Source organism: Condylura cristata, unplaced genomic scaffold, assembly GCF_000260355.1.
Source record: "Condylura cristata isolate star-nosed mole 26May11 unplaced genomic scaffold, ConCri1.0 scaffold00010, whole genome shotgun sequence".
Lineage (NCBI taxonomy): Eukaryota > Metazoa > Chordata > Mammalia > Eulipotyphla > Talpidae > Condylura > Condylura cristata.
In genome coordinates, this window is record NW_004567111.1 from 36,254,506 (window position 1) to 36,278,674 (window position 24,169).

General features: G+C 40.3%; 1 protein-coding gene across 4 annotated transcripts in view; it reads right to left on the reverse strand.

Moving 5' to 3' along the window:
• The window catches only part of ENOX1 (ecto-NOX disulfide-thiol exchanger 1), a 489,446-nt gene that overhangs the window by 228,317 nt on the left and 236,960 nt on the right, over nucleotides 1-24,169 (reverse strand). For 2 of the 4 annotated variants that reach the window (XM_004680132.2, XM_012723222.1), the window contains exon 4: nucleotides 1,530-1,676. The gene's annotated coding sequence lies outside the window, so the exon portion shown is untranslated. Of the gene's footprint in view, nucleotides 1-1,529; nucleotides 1,677-18,617; nucleotides 18,638-24,169 lie in introns of those variants that run through there. The other 2 variants (XM_012723224.1, XM_012723223.1) reach the window with 2 other exon arrangements.

Genomic DNA, 24,169 nt, shown 5'->3' on the forward strand with positions numbered 1-24,169 from the left:
TCAGTGGTTTCAGACAGTTCAGTGGGGTCATGTTCATAGACTAGAAAGGACATCCAGGTAACTCCTCAGGTTTTCCAGCATTTGTGTTCCCATAGACACGCTCATTAGGTTTCAGTACACACTGACATCCTACCAAATTGACGGCCGGAAGAGTCGAAGATGGAGACACACTGCCATCCACCCTTTTTCCTCACTGCACATCACGTGCTTCCCACTCAAAGTGACTCATCCATAAACCCCAACAATGAAGAGTGCAGTGGGCACACTGGAATCCAGCCTCGCACTGCAGCAAAATCAACTTTGATTTCTCAGTAGAAATAAAAGAAGGGGAAAAAACAAAACAAACACACCCACAGTAAAGGGCCATTAGGGGAGAAGACATTTGTCACAGTGGACAGAATAGAAGTCCAGCCAATTGAAATAAAAAGACGTGTCATTCTAGGGAAAGAACTGCATTCCTTCGCCCTTGCTCTTCATTTCGTCCACTCAGTGTACCCAGTAGTAGCCTCTCTCCTGTTCTCTTTCCCATCTATGAAAGATGCTTGGATTGAATTTAGCCTTTGGGTAGGTCTTTGTCAGAAAGTACTTTCAAAATAAAAGTGTTTCACTTGGTGCTATCTCAGCAGCAAAACATCTGCTTTCAAAATAAAGTGTTTCCTTCGCCAGCAAGCCTATTCCTCAAGTAAGCTCAACATTGCTAATAATTTTTTGACTATTAATATACACATGTTAACAACCACCACAACAACCACCCCATTTTATCTTTATAACTCACAGGGTTAGTACTTCTTGATAGAAACTAAATTAAAATAGCCTGGCTGGGCCTTGTTGGTGGCCTAGGGGTTAATGTCAGTGCTGCCACTACTGCAGCCTGAATTCTATCCCAGCCATGGAGCAAACTCACCTATGGCCCAGCAGATCTCTCTTGTCTGACCAGATGCTCGCCTCAGCATGTGTTTCAGTCAATCTGCCTGTTCTGCTCCCCAATCTGTCTCTGATGAGACCCTCTCCCCTGCATTTCTTGTCTCTACTATATCCTGGTTTTTCTATGTTAAACAAAATAAAATAAGATACACTGGCCACTGGGAATCTATATCACAGTGATACTCACTGACGTAGAAAAGTGTAGCCTTGAATTTCAATGTGTCAGAATATAATTTATCCGCAAGTTCTTAATTAACTGAAAGTACTCAACAAAATCTGATATATGTAGACATTCAATATAAAATTTTTGTATCTAGTCAGTGAGAGTATGAATGCAGATTTGTTTTTAGCCAATGTGGGGGTATTTTATTTCTAATATCTTTGTAACATCCCACAGAGTGTTTAATTATAAGTATGAGAACCAGCATATCAAATTTATTTCAATTTACATTCCTCTCAATGAAATTAAAGGATTTCAATTTGTATACAACCTACTTTCAGAGCACTTACTGCACTAGAAAAGAGTATAACTACTACTTATTTTTAAGATGTCCCTCAAAATTAATAGTATAATCAGTGAGAGAAATGGAAAAATTAACACAAACCTTAAAGACCTTCAGCAGATCAGAAGACAAATATTTTCTTTGAAGACTTGATTGAAACAGCAGCGATTCACAAAAGTCTTTTAAATAGTATCTGTTCACAAAGGAATTCTCGTGGAAGACAATGTGGCTTTGACATGCCAGATGCTTCTGGAAGCAAAAGTGAGCACATGATTAGGAAGTGTCCAAAGCCCCATCACTGCCACCCTGTCACTGGGTCAGAATGTGCTACATTAGATACCTACTGCTGGTAGTTAAACAACTAAACAATGACATTCATTTCTATCAATTTTGCACCCCAAACCTTACTCCAAAATGGCAGTAAACAACATTATGCTTGGAAATTTCTCAAAATAGGAGTAATTTATGTGTGAATTCCGCTTTTTCCCTTCCCTAAGCAAACTGGGACTGCTGCTGTGGATGCGATGTGAGTGTGAAGGCCTTGCTTGACTAGTTCCTGAGAGCCCAGCAGCTGCAGGTCACTGTCCAGGGAACTTTATGCACATGGGCTTTTCAGCACACGATGGCCTGAGGTTGGGGAGCACTGGCTTCAAGCCACAGATGGAAAAACTTAAAGCAGATTCCAGAGGTCAGCCTTGGACATCAAAGGCCCCAGGGCTGGCTGTTTCCCTTACTTCACTGGTGTTCATGCGATTTAGAGAAGTACTTCACAAAAAGATTAGATAGGAGAACCAAAAATTCTACGATAAATGAAATTAATACAAATTTTACCAAATTGAGTAAGAAATATTATCTCCAAATTTGGCTTTGTTTTATATCAAATATCATCTTCCTAAGTATAGCCCACAGACAGCAGAGTTAAGCAGGGTGCTTTTTCTCTCATCCTTCTTCCTCTCTGCAAGCTGAGGGAACCCATCAGCACCCAGCGATGCCCTTGTGCTATGGGATGGATTTACAGTCACAATGCATCAAGGGGCAACTCAAAAGTCTTGTCCTCTGGCTCCTCTGCATGACCCACAGTTCCCACATGGACCAGGTAAAGGAGAGCAGCAGCTTCCCTAAGATTTTCCCTGATGTAACTGGAGTGGAGCACATGCCCTCTGTGAACAGAGTGGGTCACTGTGTCCTGTGGGTCTGTCTGTCCTTCTATCTTGACAGCTGAGTGTGACTGAGCAAAAGCTCAGAGGTCCCTCTAGCTTTCTGTTCTCATTTTCCTCGAAAGTCTGTATGGTTCGGGTGGTTCCTGGGCCCACACAGAGCGTCCCTCGGGCTACCCTCCAGCAGCTGCAGCAACCATCTCAGTCACAGTCCGCCCACAGAACACTTCAAAATTCTCTCCCTCAAGGTTACAGGTTTTAGTACCACCGGCTTCTGCCTGAGCCTCACATCTGCACGGCGCTTGGGGAGCTCCTTGGAGAGGCTAGAGAATGACGGAGCAGGAAGGTCACCCAGAACCTTTGAAATTTTTATTTCATTTTATTTTTGGCAACAAAAGCTTAAGTTATGAATAAAGAAACAGGGAAAACTGATTGATTGCATTTTCAGAGTTCTGCAGGACAGGAGCCTGGGATTATTACATGGAGGGGAGAAAAAGGAAAGAGAATAGAGCCAAACACAGCCAGTTTATCTTTGCATGAAAGAAGAAAGGAGTTGCACAAAGAATAGAGAAAAAAAAAGTCCTTGAACTATACAATCTGACCTAAATTATGGGGATACAAAATTAAAAAAAAATGCTTCCTAAAACTTTCAATATTAGCCTTTGGTTTTTGTATGCCACTCAAAAGTCAACTTTCATGCCATAAGTTTAAACTCATAGATCCCATTTCCCATGAAGCCTCAAAGGTACTTTTTGAATATTCGCTCAGCAACTGTTTATTGCACACTTAGGAATCAATTAATCAACTGAAAATATTGAGGAATATTGAAAAAAAAAAAACCAAAAAAAGCAGGGCATTCTTTCCCTAAAGCATTTTACTGCCCTAGTGGGGGATATAACTAGGATGTCAAAAATTATATATAAGAAGGTGATACTGACAAATGTTTGAAGAAAGGGATATGGAACAGACTGTGGGTGTCTCTGCCTCCTTCCTTACTAGTGCATGAGCTGGGGGAAGAAGTAAGACTTTTGTAATTGAACTCTCCAACCTCAGCATCTTCATCTGCAAAATACAGAAGTGATATGCTTCCTTACTAGTTGTTGTGAGAATTAAGTTAGATAACTTATAGAAGGTGAGTGGCACACAAATGGCACCACCCAAGTACTCATCGAATCCTAGGAAGAATTCTCTCAGGGGATGATGACATTATGAGGCAAAAAGTGCTCTGAACCTTAGAGCTGAAGATTCTTTTTCTTGAGATGAAGAGAATAAAGAAGTCTGGTGTGGAAGACAGTTTTTAAGATCAACCATAATTAGAGGAATGAGGCTATTATAGATCCTCTGGTAATTATTAAAAAGCCAGAAAATGAGCCATGTTAGAAAAAAAATCCTCAAAATTAGACATTATTTTCCATATTTGGTATGAAAATGAGTATCTACCATAAAAACACAGCCAGGGAAAGACAAAGGGAGAAAAGATATGTATTACCATTAAGAAAGCTACAATAGCTTCCTGGATTCTGTTCTATTTAACTGTAATCCAAAATGACACCATGGCTTTTAATGGAACTTGGCAAACTCTAGGCACACCATTTTTAAAGTTACCCGCAAATTTAAATCACAGGGTTCGAGACTTAAATCTCCAATGTGACCTTTATAGAGTATTGTTCAAGAAAACATGTCTGCCACTGTGTAGAGAGATTACACACCTTGTTATTTTGTAAAGTTAAATGAGAAGATGTACTATATTGTTACAAGACAGGGCTACAAAATAATGGTGGGTGCAATTTTCTAGAAACAATAAAGTTGATTGGTTCATTCATTTAGAAAGGTTGTCTTATCAAATTAATGAACATTCCTGTTTTCCTCATATTTTAGATTTCATTTAATTCAGAAGCAGCTTGGCAGGAATCTCATCACTTATGAATTGAAAATATAGCTTCTCTGGAACCCTCTTTCAAGGGCTTATTGAGCCACAGCAGCTTGTCCTTGCCAGATTGACACAGTTCTGAGCAGTAGAGCTAGAAGCATACAGTGGCTGTCATCTGCTCACACCTTCCCTGCTTCCAGCCCTGGGAGGGCAGCATAAGAAGAGTGAACCTGCAAAGACTGGTGTCATCTTCTCCTTCATCCCTTCCACTGAATTATGAAATTTCCTCAGTTCTTCTTCCCATTTAGCCAAGTCATGATAACACATTTTATGTACAACCATAAACGTCTATGTGATTTTCCTTCTTGAAACATATTTTGAAAACAGTCATAAGATCTGTCATCCTCTCTGATTCATTGATGTTGGTGATAAATAAATATTTAAATAAAAAATGAATGCGTGAATGAATGAATAGATAGATAAAAAGAACTGGTGATTGCCAGAGGCAGGGATGAGGTAGGCAAGCAGGAGAAATGTGTTAAAAAGGGGTAAAACAAAAAGTGTCAACTGCTTGTTCAAAATAAAAACAAAAATGAATGAATGAGAGAATGAAATAACTTTTAAAATGCAACTGATTATGTGTTTCCACTACTGAAGAATCTAGAAGGGCTTCCTATTATTATCAATGTCAGATTTAAGTCCCTCATTTGGAATATCTTCCCATCATCCTTTATAACCTTAAAACAAATTTTATCTAATATATTTATAAAACAAACAAACAAACAAACAAAAAAGAACCTTGGGTCAATTCATCATGGTCTACTCACCTTCCAGTGAGTAGCAACTAGAACATCATCATCACCCAAGCCTCCTGAATTAGAATAAGCAGAGGAAAGGCACCACATTTATTTAAAATGTCCCATAGAACCCTTGTACACCGTTGCTGGACATGTAGAATAATCCAGCCTCTAAGAACATCAGTATGGAAGTATCTCAAAACATTAAACATAGATCTAGCACATGATCAAGCAATTCTACTCTTAGGCACCTACCCAAAAAATGCTTCTCTGGCCCTTTACTGCTTTAATTTTATTGCCTTAAAGTTTTCATTATCTTTCTTTAGTTTATCTCTGAAAATGGATTATAAGAACCTTGAAGGCAGAAATTGCATTTTAAAATTTACTGTTCCCATAGCATCTAGCATATCTGTTTGACATTAAATATTTCAAAAATTACAAAATAATTGATTTTTCTACCCTGTGCATCAATGAAAACATCTAGTGTGGAAAGCTTAAAGCATCTTACAGTGAGTAGAAGCATGGAAGTGTTATAACAGTGAGTAGAAGCATGGAAATGTTGTAACAGTGATAATAAGGAGGGTAAGTGGAACATGTACACATATGAAAGAGCAGGAATGTAACTCCAAAAATTAAATGTAAAAAACTAATGACAATAATAAAAATTAAATAATATATTAATAGTTTAATAATTTTTCTATTTATGTAAATGCATTATATAGGAGCATAAATTTATAGAAAATGTTATTTCCATAATGTGGTAAAATGATTATATATTTTATAATATAAAACTATAATTCTTGAGTTACACCGTAATTCTTAATTACTCAAGCATTTCAACATGCAGAAATTCAAAAAACTTAACTCCTACCTGCTCTTTGAAGGGAAATCACTGAGACTATGGATCAGCATTACAAGGGAGTAAAGCAGGAAAGAGAAAAGGGAGGCGTGGCCCAGGGGAGGCAGGGACCAGGCCAGATGGCTACTGGTAGTCGGTAGTCGCTTCAACGTGCTACCTCCAGAGATCCGGCTCCAAGGAAAAGGGGAGCTGCACACATTTCAAATGCTATTTATTTATTTATTTATTTGTTTGTTTGTTTGTTTGTTTGTTTGTTTGTTTATTTTTTGAGGAGCTGAAAGTATTTAAGGTTTCCATAAAGGTAAATTATGCAAAGAAAAATAGAAATAATTAGAGACTCTACTTGAAAATATTTTATACACACATATGTGCATCTCCACATACACAAATAGTCCAGCCAATGTTCCAAATATATTTCAAATTATAAAGGAACTAACAGAAAGTATAAACTGGGTCCAAAGTTTTTCACTGTAAGTCTACTATATTTTTAAAATGTATGGATGTATTTTATTCATAAAACTAAATCTGAGATATTTATTAAATTTTAAAACTCTATATGGAAATAATCCAGCTAGACTACATTTCATAGTGTAGCCTTCGGCATTTAAATAAGGTCTTATTTAAACTACAGAAATTAAAGTATATATTTTTCAAATCTCAAATTTCCTTATTCTGGGTCACTCAGCCAAAAGCTCCTGTAGATTACAAAGCCCTGATCTTGCTTTGGATGCCCAATGCCCTGACTAAATGGATTGCTCCTCAAATAGGATGTTGCGTGCTCACAATGAGGAAACAGAAAGAAATGAACTGAAGCCTCTACAGAAAGCCCTTCTTCACGAAAGAAGGCAATGACATTAGGATTTTTTTTATACTTAACATGCTAAGGTTGTCTGCACAGGTATGAAAAGACTGCATCTTGAAGTTTCTAATAGAAATATCTCTTACAACTTCGACCCTGTGGCAGACAGTATCACAGAAACATTTTAGAATACATCATAAAGCAATCTACTTCAGAGGTATTAGGTATTAGATATAAACAAGCAAATCAACAAAACCTATGGCTAAACTATTTGGGAAAGATGCATAAAGTAAGTGAATCTGTCAAAACAGCCCTTATCATAGCAGAGAGAAGGGCACCCCCAGGGGTGACTGCTGGAACCATCCTGAAATATCCTAGCCCCTCATTTATTTCCCTGCAACTTCCAATAAGCCAGATGACAAATCTGAGTATTGTAAGAATCAGGGTCTGCCTGTGACTCGTACCCCCAACTGACATTTCTAGGATACAGTAGTCTCCACCATCAAACACAACACAGCTCAAATGACTAGATAGATACAGGACATCATGGAATTTGTCTCACGTAGAATCTGGGCTGTATCTAATATGGCATGAATTAAAATTCTCTGGTTATAATAATTACATTGTGATATACATTTAGAAAAAGTAGAAAATCTTATAAAGAGACAAATCTTATAAAGAGAGGCAGAATCATGCAGTCTCTTTATAAGGAAAATCACCGTATTTGTGGGTGCTACTTTCCTTTGTTTTTAAATTTCCTTTGTTCCATGTTAAAACATTTCAAATGAAGAGTTTCCCCAATGTTATTTGATATAGGCAAACATCTGAAATTCAACAGTAGATGTTAAGTATTTCCCAACTTGCAGGAGCTTTAAAAATGAATTCAGTCTTTCACTAAAGAAAAAAAAAATAAAACTATATGGGCTTTTTCCTCCCTTCCTAAATGAAAATTTTCCAGCTGCTGTTAAGTTTCCAGAAGTATGTCTCATGGTCTCTAGCCCTTTATCTATATACGCTTTTTTGAGAAAATTAGGGCTTTGGAAAGCTTGAAAATTGAAATAGACTTCTGATCTTGACTGGAAATCACTATGGAAAGAGTTCATCTATACACAACCAGATAAAACTAGAAGAGGAAGTTTACCAAAATGTTTTTGAAATAGAATAACACTAAAAAGCCATCTATAAATACTGTAAAATCACTGTGTTATCAATGAAACAAGAGCATACCTTTAGATCATGCCATGTGGGCTTTCATGAGCCTTCCAAAATAAGGAAAGGACAAGATTTTGCTGCTCCTCTAGTCTATAACGCTGTTTCTGATGCAGTCATACACAGCGATAGCACAGCTACTAATACTGTAATCACCATGTAATACGTTTAAGTAGATAAGTTCAGTGAGAGCTAGGAGATTGTCTCAAATGCTATGGGACCTCAACATCTAGAGTATCTGACATGTAAGAAGTATTCTGTGACTTTTTAAAATATATATAATTTTATTTTAAAAAGCAAAAGAGGGCCCTCCCTGGTGGCACAAAGTTTAGGACGCAGCACAGCAAGCAAGCCACAGACGCTTCAGTGCAAATTCGATCCCTCGCCCCAGAGGTGGCCCACATGGCAAGGCAGACCTCTCCTGAACTGCCCACTGTTCCCCTCAGCAGTGTACTTCATCAGTCGGCCTGTTCTGCTCCCCACTCTGTCTCTGGTGAATCATCTCACTGCCCCTGAACCTCTGGCTGTACCCCAGTTCTGTATGAATAAACAAATCTTAAAAAAAAAAAGAAAAAAGAGCAAGTACATGCACTTAAAACAGCCTATAAATTCTAAAGCACACTAAGATGTTAGTGTTGTTATGCCACAGAACACAGTCTCTTTTGGGGGCCAACTTCTAAGGGGTCTACCAAAGCTCTTCCCTGCATTTTGAATCCTCACACTTGACTATAAAATAAGACTCAAGTACAGATGAGAGGCAGAATCATGCAGTTGTTCAGAGGATAAACTCTGGAACCAGACTGGATGGGTTCAAATTCTGCTTCTGCCTTGGATTTACGGGCTAGATGGCCATAAACAAGTCAGTTAACCTCTTTTTGATGAGTGCTTATCTGTAAATTGGGAGGTGATAATGCCTAAGGTATAGGGGACCTGTGAGAATTAAATGTTACTATCTGCAATTCACTGAAAGCAAGGCCTGGTAAGTGAAAGGACTAAGTACTGTTAACTGGTGCTGATATAAGTAGCACCTAGTACTAATACTACTACGACAGAGATGTAGGAAAAATATAGGAAATTCAGTAATGGCCATAATGTGATTTATTTTTTGTTAAAGCCATTTAAGTTTGAGGATAGATTTGATATTCCTGAATTCCTCTGAAACTTCAGCTGGCTGCACTATTCCACAGATTCAAGTCTTAGTGAACTCAGTGGACTTGCACCTCAGTAAGTTTCACAATACTTGGCTGAGGCACTGCACCACAGAGGCAGTGTCAAGGTCTCTATCCAATTCGCTTATTTTTCAAAGCAGTTGCTAACTGTATTTTTCCTTTCATGTAACCTTTTAAAATGACTTGGACATGACAAGCTACTTTCATGGAGAAAGAACTTTAATTCTTATTGAGACCTGCTTTAGGGACACTTAGTGCTGGTGAACTAACATTTCCGGAGAGCCCTTTTTTTCAGAAGAGTGCAGTCTGTGATTGCTGCACATGTGTCAGAGCCACTTCAGTCACACTCATGTTGACTCTCTGCTCCACAGTACTGAGATCCTGATGTCAGTTTACTTCCCCATAAAATTATCAGAAGACCTGAATTTCTCTGAAGGCTTTAAAAGGAAAACAAGAACAACAAAACACCCAACGTCTGAATCATCCTCTGTGCTCTGAACAAGAATGTCAATGAAAACTTACTAAATGGGGTCAAGGGGTTCTCCTAGAAGGGAAGAGGAAGGAGTTTGCCAAAAAAAATATTGTTTCTAAAATAAAGCATAAAGCCATGTGCCATCTCACCAATCCTTATTCATTCTTCTGTAGTGCTTGGGGAATGTAGACCACTGGTGCGCACCTCTTTCCTCCTGGTGGGGAACACAATCATGGGCCTGCTGCTTCAAGCTACAGTAGTCTAGCAGGCTTGTTACAAGAGATCCAGCAGGCAATCACCAGAAATTGCTTTTCCAAGGTGATCATGCCAACACCCCAGTGTAGTTGCTGGAAGTGCGTGTGCCCAAATTAATAAGCATGCATGCACAAATGTGCGTGTGCATGCTTACATAACAGGCTAGTGTGATTTTTAACTTTATTTATACATACAGAACTGGGGTACAGACCAGGGGTGCAGGACCGGTGAGAGGATTCATCAGAGGCAGAGTGGGGAGCAGAATAGGCAGATCGTCAAAGTGCACTGCTGAGGGGAGCAGCCAAGTGAGACAGGAGAGGTCTGCTGGGCCATGTGGGTCACCTTTGGGGCAGGGCTAGAACTAGCAGCGAAGTGGCCGAGGCCAGCTTTGCAGCTCTGCGCTTTAACCTGCTGCACCACCAGCAAGGGACAGGTTAAGCTTTTCTGCTGCTAGTGTCTCTAAATTTCAGACGAAAGCCACTATAATTACACACATATACACACACAAAACCCAGAAAAACAGAACCTAGAAAGCTGATTTCAGCGTGCTCTCCCCCTGACTATACTCGACACTTCCCATTACACAAGGCTGTGTGAGGTTCTTGGACCACTTCATATATTTTCATCTAAAACTCCAAACCTATTGCATCCTGAGAACAAAAACTGGCAAGAAGCACTCAAGTGATGAGTGAACAAAACACAACTTAAAAAAAGCAACTTACTGACTTGGAAATGTCACGTGAGCTACTGAAAGGCACACGGCTCCAAAGTTTACCAAAATATTTTGAGGTACTTTGCCAATGAACATATCATTCACTGAAAGACATGCCAGCACTAGTCTAGAGCTAGCTAACAAACTACATAATAAAGAAAATCATTTACAAAAAAACTTAAATGTTAGAAATGCATTTTTTGAGAACTTTCAAAACCAATGTGTTTTTTCCCCTTTTTGGCCAAGGAAATAACTGTGATATTATCAATGGTCATATCGTGACTTTCTGATTTTACTTGTTGCCTGTCACTTGCATTTTCACATTATAGTCAACAAACATCAGCTGTATTTATTATTGAGAACCTAAGAAGTACAAATTTCCTAGCTCAAATTATTATCAGTAAACGCATGTTTCATGAGATTAGTATCTGCCCTTCTTCCTTCTTGCACTACTTCTTTCCTTCTTCCTTCCCTTCTCCCATCTTTTTACCCATCCATGCATCCTCCATCCACCATCCATTCTCCCATTTTTTTTCCAACCTGTACTGGCCTCGTGCCTGAGCTGTGTCAAGCACTGTGCTGATTGTCAGCAATGCAGTGAGGAACAAGATGAAAGCCATACCATTACGGCATCCCGACCCAGGAAGTCTCATAATGAACGGAATAAACATAGTTAGTACAAACTGCTAGGATAAAGAAACAACAACAAGCTAGACAGTAAACAGAAATAAAGGTTGTAAAGGATTCCTGAAGGAAACAGAATTTATCCTGAGGTACTAAGACTAATTAGAACCAAGTCAGAAAAAAATGAAGGGAGCTGGGACTAGAAGAAACAGCACAAATAATGACTAGAAGACAGAGGATATGAAACATTAAAAGAAAATAAAAACTTCAGAGAAGGAATGGCTGGTATGCTGAGAACAAGGAGGGATATGGCAAGAAATGACAACAGAAAATGGTCATAGGCTGGGAAGATTCCTGTTTTTCTAAGATTCATCCTTTCTCCTCCATCCCTCTTCTCCAATTATAATCAATTCAGTAAGTACTAGAAGATTATTTTTAATGATATACCCTGAAGTGATAGCAAAATAAATATCAACCCATTATTCTCAACACAAACCTCGCCTTACAACTAAATCCAAGCAAGTATCCATCTACCCACCAGAAAATTTTGGAGAGCTTTCACATGATGGAGCAAGCATTTTAATCACATACCTAACTGTGATTTACATTGCCTTTATGAAGCTTATTATAATGAAAAAAAAAAAACATTTAAAATCAATAAACAAAAAAAGAAGGAAAATTATAAATACTCCTTTACCTGTGAATAAAAATTCTCCCTTAGCTATTGATCAGTTTGAAAAATGATAGTTTTCAAATAGAAAAAAAAAAGGATCTCAACACTGTAATTTTTCATCAATTTAGTAGAGAAACAATGAAATGTTTTATAAACAAAAATCAAAATCTTTACCTCTGGAATATTCATTAATAAAATTCTTGTTTTACATTCAGACACACCTACATTCAGACACTTATCCATACATTTGTATGGGTATCTATTCTCTTTCAACAGGCTGTGAGAGAAGCAATAATAATTAGCTTTTATCCTAGTGGGTTAAGCAGAGCAATAATATCTACTTCATATTCACCTCTAGAGACAAAGAGGCAATTTTGGATTTCAGCTCTTTTTTCGTGAATTCTATTAAAATTAAACTGTAATGAAATACACCTTAAACCAGTTTTTATATCCTAAATTTCCAATTGAGGGTTTTTTTTTTTTTTTCATTTTTAGTCCTAAATATTTTGTTTCACCATAGTAAGTCCCTTGGGCAGCTATTAAATTCCTAAATCGGGAGCAAATGCATTTTAGGAACATGTTCTCATATAGCACCAAATCTATTTTTATCTTAATAAATTATAAAATGTCTCTTCTGCCCTTTATGTTTTTCTAAATTCACTCTTCACTTTGGTGTAAAAGCTTATAGCTGTAGCCTCAGTTGGGCAAGGGGTGGGGGGAGATGTTAACTGAAGCAGCTTGGAGAGAAGGTTAGTCAACCAACCTTCCTTTACCATCCCCACCCAAAATCTGAATCCTGGCCCCACTCAGTCAAAATAGTCTGTTCTTATTAACCCTTCCACTAAAATGATAGTTAAGTTGATAAGGCAAAATCTACCAGCAGACACATCTTCGTTTAGTCTCTCAAATGTTCTTATAAACAGAGCTGTCTAGTAATGAGACTGTTAGCTTTACAAAGTAGTACTTCCTTCTACCTGTATCTACTGAGCCCTGGAGTATTAGCTAGACAACCAGTCAAGATGCTACAGCAGAGATGGGTGCATTCTAGGGAGAAGGGTAGGCAGAGGTCCTGTGCTGACCCCCTTCTTCCACAGTCTTAAAACAAGGCTGCATTCAGGAGTGAGGCGGTAGGTTGCCGTGTCCTCAGTTCCAATGACAAGGCCACTTCATGATGAGCAGTTCACTGGTGCTTTTCAGATGCCTGCCACATAGCACCTTCACAGCGGTGTGGTGAATTACTCCCAGACAAAGAAATGGGTATTCAGACCATTGGTGGACTTGTCCATGGTCACGTGACCTGGACAGGTAGTCCTGGGACCAGAGCACAGGCCCCTTAAGTCACTGTAGCTCACTTGCTCCACTTGCTCCCAAAGGACAAAGCAACAGGCACGATGGCAAAAAGATTCTGAGACCATCTAAAAGAAAGTGCACATTCCTGGATCCCAGTCAAGAGCAGTGAATTAAGATTCTGGAATGGCGGGGCTAAGAATCTGCATTTTAATAAACTCAGAGTAGAAGTAGAGAACTGCATTCCTAGTCTCTTCTTCTGTTTCTAAACTTGAGAGGCTTCATTAGATTTTCATTAGAAACATTCCAGAAAATTTTTAAATTCATTATTTAAGAGTCTTTTATGAAGAAACCACTCTCCTGACACTCCTGGTCTATTTTTTTTTTTTAAAGATTTGTATTTACTTGTGCATACAGAATTGGGGTACAGGCCAGAGACTCAGGGGTGGCAAAAGACTTCACCAGAGACAGAGTGGGGAACGGAACTGGCAGATCGACGAAGTACACTGCTGAGGGGAGCAGCGGGTGGGTCAAGAGAGGTCTGCCACGCCATGTGGTCACCTCCGGGGCAGGTGGGAATTGAACTCATGTGGAAGTGGTTTCAGCTTCTTAGTGCAGTGCTTTAACCCGCTGCGCCACCAGGGAGGGCCTAATTTTTTTTTTTTTTAATTTATTTATTCGTACAGAACTGGGGTATAGGCCAGAGGTGGGGAGGGTAAGAGAACCCACCAGAGACAGAGTGGGGAGCAGAACAGGAAGTCTGACGTAGTACACTGCTGAGGGGAGCAGTGGGTGGGTCAGGAGAGGTCTGCCGCGCCATGGGGATCACCTCCGGGGCATGTGGGAATCGAACTCATGCGGAAGTGGTTTAAGCTTCTTAGTGCTGTGCTTTAACCCACTGTGCCACTAGGGAGTGCCCTAATATTTTTTTATTTAAGAAATAACGATACAAAATTTACCACATGCTAGACATTCTTAATAGAGTCATTTCTCCCCAACACCTGGTGTGGCCGTTCATATTATAACACTCACATGACAGATGAAGTCACCAGTGTAGGGAGTGACTTGCCTCAAATCACACATACCCACACACGAGGATTTTGGCTGGCTCAGGTCCACCTGAGAGCCACTTCAATGACAGGTCTGTACCTTGAGTAAGGCTGAGGATGGACAGAAGGGCTGGAGAGGCATTACTTGCAGGCACCTTTGATTTCTTTAATTCTATGAACCTGCTTAGAGTCCTCCACAATGTCTTTTTGTCCAAATCCCCGACTCTTCATAAGCTCTCTTTCCTCCTCTAGATGCCCCACAGGCCACCCCTTTTTCACAAAGCTAATTCCTTCTCATCTGAAACAACCTGGCTACTACCTCTGGAAGCCCAGATGAGCGGTAATGCTGCCTCTTCACTCCCAGCGCCCTGGCACACTGGATCCCGGCATTAGTTACAGGAAGCGATGCCTGCGGATCGACTTCCACAGATCGACCCCCATCTTCTAGAGGAGATGGGGAGGTGATCCACATGGTGTGGCAGACATCTCCTGACCCGCCCACTGCTCCCCTCAGCAGTGTACTTCGTCAGACTTCCCGTTCTGCTCCCCACTCTGTCTCTGGTGGGTTCTCTCATCCTCCCCACCTCTGGCCTGTACCCTAGTTCTGTATGAATAAATAAATCTTAAAAAAAAAAAAATTAGACCAGGAGTGTCAGGAGAGTGGTTTCTTCATAAAAGATTCTTAAATGATGAATTTAAAAATTTTCAGGGCAGACATCAGCCTTATTTATTTCCTGGGCCCAGAGTCTAGTGGTGAGCAGGAGCTCCACGGATGCTGTGGCCTAAACAAATGGTGGCAAGCAAAGTAGGGGATGGTTACCAGCTTATTAATTGAATTTAGCAAAGCTTTCTAACCCTCATGCTCATTTACATCTTATTCATTTCTGGACACAAAGCCTGAAGGACAGAAAGCCAAAGCCACTGCCCTTTGCAGATCAATCCAAATTTCAGGTAAGAAAGCTCGGAGGTTTTCTTTTAAGTCAGTGGGAACTCTTCTATGGAGCTATGAAAATGTGAATTAAACCCAGGTTTTAGGGACACTCCTGTTGCATAAAGAGGGGGTTATACACATTAATGCATGTTGGCTTCAGGGCTATAAATGTATAAGCAGATGGGAGAAGTGAAGCTTGGCTTGTGAATTCAGTCCTATCCCCTCCAGCTGGCAGAGGAAAGAAGAAAATTTGAGAGCTCTGCTCTCTTAGCTACTGAAGGATCAAGTTTCCCTGCTCTGCAATGACCATTGAAGACATCTGGGAGAAATAAAATCCTTTCACACAAGAACAGAGAGGACTTTGGGGTAGCTGCACTACTTTGGCTCTTTGGCTCCTGCTTCTAGAAAAGTCCATTTGGTGTTTTATCTAACTTGTGTCACAGTGACTTAGTAAATCAGATAGTCACAAAATGTTCTACAGCTTTAGAATAAGAATTTCTTACATGCCTAGAAAGTCACCAAGTTGTAATTAGATTCCTCAAACAAGCAAAACAACCCCAAACAATATTAGCTTCCTGTCTTGTTAAGTTACTAAATTCTTGAAATTGGGTACATGCAGACTCACTGACATTTTTCTTCCCTTAATAGAGATTTAGACTTTTTCCCTCACATCAAAAAAAAAGTATATCAAAGTAATACAAAATAGAATTCATGATTAGTAGAAACAGACCATATTAATTTTTCCCTCCAAACAATACCCTAAGATGAAAACAGGCTAAAGCCATTATGCTAATTCAGTGATGGAGAGTTCAGATTACCACACAAATAAACAATGTGTTTCTGATGAAAACAGATGACACTGCACCTCACAATTCTACTTTATGGTGGAAAATATGCTTAGGAAGCTTTTGGCTTAGTGATATAAGGAAAATGCCCTCAAGATTTCAGGTTCTTAGAATTGCATGTGAAACACAGTTTTGTATTGTGAAATGGAGGCTGACAGCTGAGGAGGGGTATTTTCTGCCATGGTCTCGGGTTTGATAGGCATAGTTTGGGCCCATGATCTTTACTCTGCTCACATCAAGAATGCACCATTATTTTATCTCAGAATGAATCCTCTGAGTCAGTTTGGGAAGCAGAGGTACATGATCAAAGAGAAAGCATCCCTCAACAAAACCAACCCAAAGAATAGATTCCTCACCATGAGGAACTTGCCAACCATATCAGTAACATTTTCTTCTCTCTACATGTTCCCCACCCCTTTTCATTCAGTTCATTCTCAGGAAATGTGTTGGGAGAACCAATCTAAGAAATTCTAATCATTTATCAACATTAGGTTCCTTCGTAGGTGAGGCCTATAGGCACTGCATGACAGAAGTCTCACCTCCCAAGGCAAGAATCCTTGCCAAATCTGATTTTGTTTGCATAGCAAAGGAACAACTAGTCACCTAAAAAGAGTATGGGTGAAGAACACAAAAGGTCTTAATGCTGATCCCCAATGTGCAAATGACCATCTGATTCCTTTTAGTTGGGGATCTCTGAGGTAAAGTTCTCTAAAGTGTTTTGTTGGGGCAACAGAGATACATACACTAATTCACTCTCAGACAAACATAGAGGATTCGATTCAGTGCAGCAACTTCACTGAGCATGGGTATTTCCCATAATCTCACCATTATGCGCCTATAGCACTGCATCCCTCACAGGCCAGTTTAGAGAAACCTATTTTCTACTAACAGGAACAGTCTCTAGCCTAAGAAGAAAACCTTAACTTACCTCTAGAGGTTGACTGCCTACCGCCCTGACCACTTTACTCCCATCTTGCTCTGTGGTTCAACTCAAGCTGTTCTCAAACTTGAAATGCCTTTGCACCTTTTCCCCAGGACCCCCTTCTAAATAGCTCTGCAACTGGGAAAGGCTCACCTCAATCTCCTATAGTGCAGCAGAGAGCCTACCCTAAGTGCTTGGCTGGCAGCAAGACAAGCTAGACCTGGGAAAGCAGAGACCAAGAGACACCGGATTACACCACAGATCCTGGGAGCAGGCCTTGAGAGGAGTTAGCCAAGAGTAGGTGTACCCAAACACAGAAGTCCAAGGAAATCTCCGCCCTTGTGACCTTCCCTAACATGTGCCATAACCACCTTCCTCACAGCCTCATGCACAAGGCCCTTGTGTTCTACATAAGCTGTCTGGTCTCTGTGCCCTTGATTTAGACCATGGAAATAGATCAAGACTTCCAGTGGGGTCAGTGACCTTCCTAGATCTCCAACAAGATGCACAGTATCTCTATCCCCAAATGTTTACACTCCTCTCTCAGTTCTACCAATGTGTCTGCCTCCCCACTGGGGCTCTGAGCTTCCTGGAGGAGTTTGGGCCTCATTCGTTTCTGTACTTCCAGCACACAGGACAGTACCTAGTCTATGGCAAATGCTCTTTGAAATATGCATCCACTTTCAGAGTTCACTGAAAAAACAGAAGGACCCTAGTTGTTTTTTTTTTTTATTACAAAGTTTATTTTTACATCATTTTGCACATTTTTTTTTCCATCTCGATTGTAATCCCCACGGGTTTCCCATCACCAAATCACCCCTGTGCCACCACCATAGTCCCATGCATTTCCCTCCCTTCCGCCCCCCCCGTTTTTGATCCCATTCCCCACTCTGCCCCCACAGAATGTCTCTGGTAGATGGTTGTTCATTATTTTTGTTATTTTCTCGCCTGGTCCATTATACTCCTGCTATGAGTGAAACCATCCGGTATTTTTCTTTCTCTTTCTGGCTTATCTCACTAAGCATGATCTTTTCCAGCTCCATCCAAGTTGCTGCAAAAGACATGTGTTTCTCTTTTTTGGTTGCTGAGTAATATTCCATTGTATATATGTACCACATCTTTCTAATCCAGTCATCTACTTTTGGGCATTTGGGCTGCTTCCATGTTTTTCCAATTGTAAATAAAGCAGCAGTAAACATGGGGGTACAGGTATCTTTTTCAATCAGTGTTTTTGTGTCTTTTGGATAGATACCTAGGAGTGGGATTGCTGGGTCGTAGGGAAGCTCCATGTTTAGCAGCTTGAGGAACCTCCAGACAGTTTTCCATAGTGGTTGTACTAGTTTGCATTCCCACCAGCAACATCCTCGCCACATCCACATCCTCGCCAACAATTGTTGTTGCTAGTTGTTTGAAGACGTGCCATTCTCACTGGGGTGAGGTGGTATCTCATTGTGGTTTTAATTTGCATCTCCCTTATTACGAGTGATGTTGAACATTTTTTCATATGCCTGTTGGCCATCTGCATTTCAGAAGGACCCTAGTTTTGAAACATGACAGTACCTGCTGTTTGCTCCACTGACTCAGAGATCTAGTTTCACTACAGCAACCGTGGGCAGCACCATTCTTTTACTAACTCTTCCCTGTAGATCAGAAACATGTCTTAGAGGCTCTTCTTCAGTGGCCTTTGCTGTAATGTACTTCATTATTGTCCCTGGTTGTTTCTCATATACCTTTAAGTATAATATTCACTTTGTACCTTGATATTTTAGTTCCATAATGATCTTAGAATTAGTAATTCCCTTAAAGCAAAAAATAAAAAATCTTTTTTTTAATTCCATAGCTGTTATTAAAGTTCTTAAAATTTTTCTAATGCCACTATTATGTTTGTCCACCCAAACTTCACAAGTATGATATGAAGGCAAGACCTTCATGAGAGGGATTACTGCCTTTAAAAGAGGCCCCAGAGGCCCTCCCAGAGGCACAGCGGGTTAAAGTGCAGCACTAAGAAGCTAAAGCCACTTCCGCATGAGTTCGATTCCCGCCTGCCCCGAAGGTGACCACATGGCCCGGCAGACCCCTCCTGACCCGCCCGCTGCTCCCCTCAGCAGTATACTTCGTTGATCTGCCTGTTCTGCTCCCCACTCTGTCTCTGGTGAAGCCTCTCACCGCCCTTGAGCCTCTGGCCTGTACCCCAGTTGTGTATGCACAAATAAATACATCTTAAAAAAAAAAGAAAAAGAGGCCCCAGAAAGCTCCAATGTCACTTCTGTCATGTGAAGTTGCAATGAAAAGACACCAGGAAATTGGTCCCCATTAGAAATGGGCTCTGTCTGTACCTGCTCTTGAACTTCTCAGCCTCTAGAACCATGAGAAATAAATGTCTCTTGTTTACAAGTCATCCAGTTTATGGTATTTTTTGTTGCAAAAGCCCAAACAGACAAAGATAATTATGAACAAATACTGACTTATCTCTGTGTGCAAGAAACTAGGCTAACAGGGTATAGTTCAAAAATGCTACAACATAATTTTTTCTTTTCACAGCACTTCTTACCTGGACAAAGCAACAGAGCACTTCTACAAACAAATCACCAACAAGTGAACTACACAGACACAGCAGGACCAGGGGGTTCACAGTGGTAGCCATCAGCCAGGCAGACAGGAAGGCTTTTGAAGCATATTGGAAGCACAGAGGGTTGAGGAAGGTCATCCCCAAAATGCTTTGCAGCAACCCTGGTAAGGGTGGGAAGGGTGAGGATCAGGCTCAACATCAAAGTGGGGATGAGACAGGCTTTGGCACGGCTGCATGATCATGGCAGTGGGGTCACCCTAAGTGCCAACAGTGACCTGCCCAGGCCACCACTCTTGAAAAGAGATCCTTTCACATGAACTCTTTCCTTCTCTACACACATCAGGATAAAATAAATGAAATTACTAAACTAAGACAACTGACTAAACAAACAGTGAAAACTATTCAGTTCAGTATGGCTTTTTTAAACTGAATTAAAAAAAAAAAAAAAAAGAGGGAGAAGGGGAAAAAGTGACCTGGAAAAGGTGGAGTTGTTAAAGTCACCAGAGATGACTCAAAGTGGCTAGCTGCTTCAGCAGCACCTCAGAGGATGAGCACTAAGGCAGGACAAAGGAAGGGCACAATATGAGTACAGGATGCAGAGCTTCAAGCTGCTGCCAAGATGGATCAAGCTGTACTTAACGGCATAAAGCTGAGTCCCGTTCTTTGGAGACTTGGTATTAAAGATCTTGTACAATAATTCTACACTACAGTTTGTTTATAGATACATTATAAGATATTAACATAGTACCAGTGAACTTTAATCAAAGTCAGACTTGCCGATGCAGAAATCTATACCTTTTTTAATCTTTATTATCTACAAAGTGTTTTAGGATTAGCTCGTAAGTTCAACAGATCATCTTCACTTTCAAAAAAGTGTGATATCACTTCAGAGAGTTGCAATGTGAAGACTGAGTTAGCGAGCCACACACAGGAAGAAGGTGGCGACACTTCCTTCCTTGCACAGTCAGTGGTACCAGGTAAGAAGAAGGGAGGGAGAATCAACACTTACTAGTTAACGTATTTAATTTCTACAACCCTAGTAGAACTTAAATAGAGGTAGATTTGAGAATCTCCATTTTAATGAGCAACGTTCATGAGACTAGAAGAGTAATGTGCCCAAGGTCATAGCGTTCCCAGAGGGTAGAGTTGGGACTTGACCCTGACTTGGGTCCAAAGACTCAGGTGTCCTTGATCAGAAGCCGAACACCTCACTTCATCTAGTGGATGACATGGGACAGTACACAAAGGCGGGATACAGTGAGCAAAGCAGTTGTCACATATCTTGGCACTGCCCCCAAGCAGGGAACTGGAGATGGAAATCCACCAACTGGACAGGGCCTGCAGCACATGAATGGCCCCACTGAGAGGCCCTAAAGGAGAGTTAAAGGCACTGGAGTCCATATAAGCAGTAGAGGGTGATCTATCATACAGTTAGGATTACACCTTTCACATGCTCTTTTAAAAAATGTAGATCTGACGTCAAATATCCAATGTAAAGAAGCATAACTGTCTAGATGACTTGGCTATCCAAAATTACCTGGACTGGCAGATGTGGAGAGAAGGGCTGTGTCAAAAGTCCCACTCAACTCCCATGTCACTCTCCTCACTGACCCCCCACTACACCAACAATCACGTGCTGATTAGTGGGAGATGTGCTCACGGAAGAGTCCTGGCCTAAAGGAGCCACTGTACTAACAGGCAGTAATTTCTGCTGTACAGTCAATGAAAACTTACAAGTTGGTCAAAACTGTCTGAGTCCAGAGAAAGGAGGACAAGCCTCCCAGGACTCAAGGTCCTTCCTGCCTCCCTCCCTCACTATGTCCAGTTCAGACAAAGTAGAACAAAACAAACCAGTAGGGCCAAAATTCTCAACCCTGTCAGGTTGCATATGCAAACAATATGGCTTTTGGAGAAGGAAGAATGGCAGGAGGGAGAGAGTAAACTCTTATGCAGAAATTTGGTAATACATGTATATTTGGCCAGAAACAATTTTCCTTGACATAGGGATTCTGAGAATATATTACTATTTTCCATACAAATCCCAGAAGAACATACTCTGGCCCTCTCTCCTATCTGCAGTTATATGAAAAAGTAAGCATAATTTGACTTTTGTCCAACCCTTTGCATAAGGTATACTGACCTCTTGTGTCCAGAAACAGACTTTTTTTCTACCATAAGAACAACTAAATTCTATTCACAAGACACAAATCTGTAAACACCAAAGTTTTACCAACATGATTACCATTAAGTAATCATACACTTACCATCAAAGGGAGGCATTCAGAATTAGAACAATGAGACACCCACCACGAGGACACTGCACAACCCACCCTGGAGATATGGTAGGCCTGGGCTACACAGTCAGGGTTACCTAGTGACTGACACCCAAGGCACAAGGCAACTCAGGGTTACCCCCGAGGCAACAGAGCCAGAGCAGGCACTCCCGACCCTGCAGAGCGGCTGTGCCCAGGCCTTTTTCCCATGAGAACAGTGACTAGCCTCACCCCCAGGGGAAACCCCCCCTACATTTTTACATGCTGCACAAGTCAAGTACTTTAATCTCTTTTTGGGAGGAAAGACAACAGAGAACAAGAAAGGTGTGTGCAGAAGGTCACTGCTTGCAGAAAACATGAATTGACATTTAAGTGTAAAGCCTGAAAATATAAATGTTCCTGTACCTTTGCACTGCACTACAATGGCTTATTTGTGAGCCTAGTGCCTCTACTGGATCAGGAGCACCCTGAGTCCAGACCATGTCCTCAAGGCCTGGCCCAGTGCTCACAGATGTGCTCAATTCGTGCTCTTCCAACACAATACCAGTGTTGCTGTGAGGCAGAAGGGCAACCTCAAGTAAACAACTGAGTCAATGCGGCATGTAAGTGTTTTGAGGCACCAGGTGGGGAAGGGGCTGGGAAGCAAAGTGCAGAGGGCACCCAGAGGATCCTGGCGGAGGACTATGGCTGCCTGGGTGGTGACATACACCTGAAGAGGCATGAACCTGTACTTCTAAATCATATTTTGCCAGTGTTGTTACCTCAATTAAAAAAAAAAAAAAAAACTACACAATTAAGTAAAAAATACCATGGATACAGACTTGTAGAGAAACATGAATAGAATCAACGCCTAAGTATCTGACAACATATTTGTAGTCTCAGAGCATTTGAACAGGACCATTGGTGTCGAGGTGGGTTTGCCTACTGATAGTCAGAGGCTGAGGTCCAACTCTGTACCTCTCAGTCACATCCAATCCTCAACAGATGAGGAAAAACTCCATTTAAAAATAAGAAAATTGAAAAAATGAGCCTTGCTTAAACTAGATTCAGATAATTCAATATTTTCACTACAAAACCACAGAGATCTAGATTACTAGGGAATAGCAATTACTTTGAATTAAATACCATTCTGGGTAAGTCAGTATTGACTTAATGAGATTTTTGTGTACTGGGCTTAATAATAAAAAAAAAAAACTGCATTAGTTATTTCATATAAATACGGTAGACTTGATGAATTAATCATAATGAAAGAAAATAACCCCTAATCCATTTTAATAATTCCCTTATTTTGAAATATAGAAATGTTTCCTTAAGCACACAGATTCCTGGTTGATGATACAGGTCCAGAGAGATGACATAATATACCAAAGTCACACAGCTAATAAGTGATGGAGATAAGATTAGCATCTGGGTCTCAAACTCCTTGTCTCTACTTGTCTATACTTCCCAATATATTAGTGACTTCTGGATACTCTACAGTACTCTCTTCCCCTCTCTAGGCACCTAGAAAAGAATAGGAAACTTTGGAGGGTAGAGAATTTTTTTCAAACTTTCTTTACAGGTAGGCCTACTGGGGCTTTTTTTTAAAGCACAGGTATGCAGATTTGTGAATATTATGTTATTTTAAAAAGACTATGTACTACTGTCAACTTGTCATAAAATAAAGGATTTAATTTTTTTTATTATAATGGTTTATTTTTACATTGCTTTGTGCCTTTTTCCATCTCAGTTGTAATCCCTGTGCACTTCCTATCATCAGTTCATCCATATGTCATAACCATAATCCCGTGTATTCCCCCTGCCCCATTTTTGGTCCCATTCCTTACTCCATCCCCATAAAATGTCTCTGGTATATAATTGTTCATTATTATTATTATTTCCCCCCTGATCCTTTATGCTCCTCCTATGAGTGAAACCATCCTGTATTTTTCCTTTTCTTTCTGGCTTATTTCACTAAGCTTGATCCCTTCCAGCTCCACCCATGTTGCTGCAAAAGGCATGAGATTATCTTTTTTGATTGATGAGTAATATTCCATTGTGTAAATGTACCACATTTTTTCCCAGTCATCCACTTTTGGGCATTTGGGCTGCTTCCATGTCTTTCCAATTGTAAATAAAGCAGCAATAAACATGAGGGTACAGGTGTCTTTTTGCATCAGTGTTTTTGTGTCTTTTGGGTAGATACCTAGGAGTGGGATTACTGGAAGCTCCATTCATATGGAAGCTCCATTTTTATCAGTTTGAGGAACCCCCAAACAGTTTTCCATAGT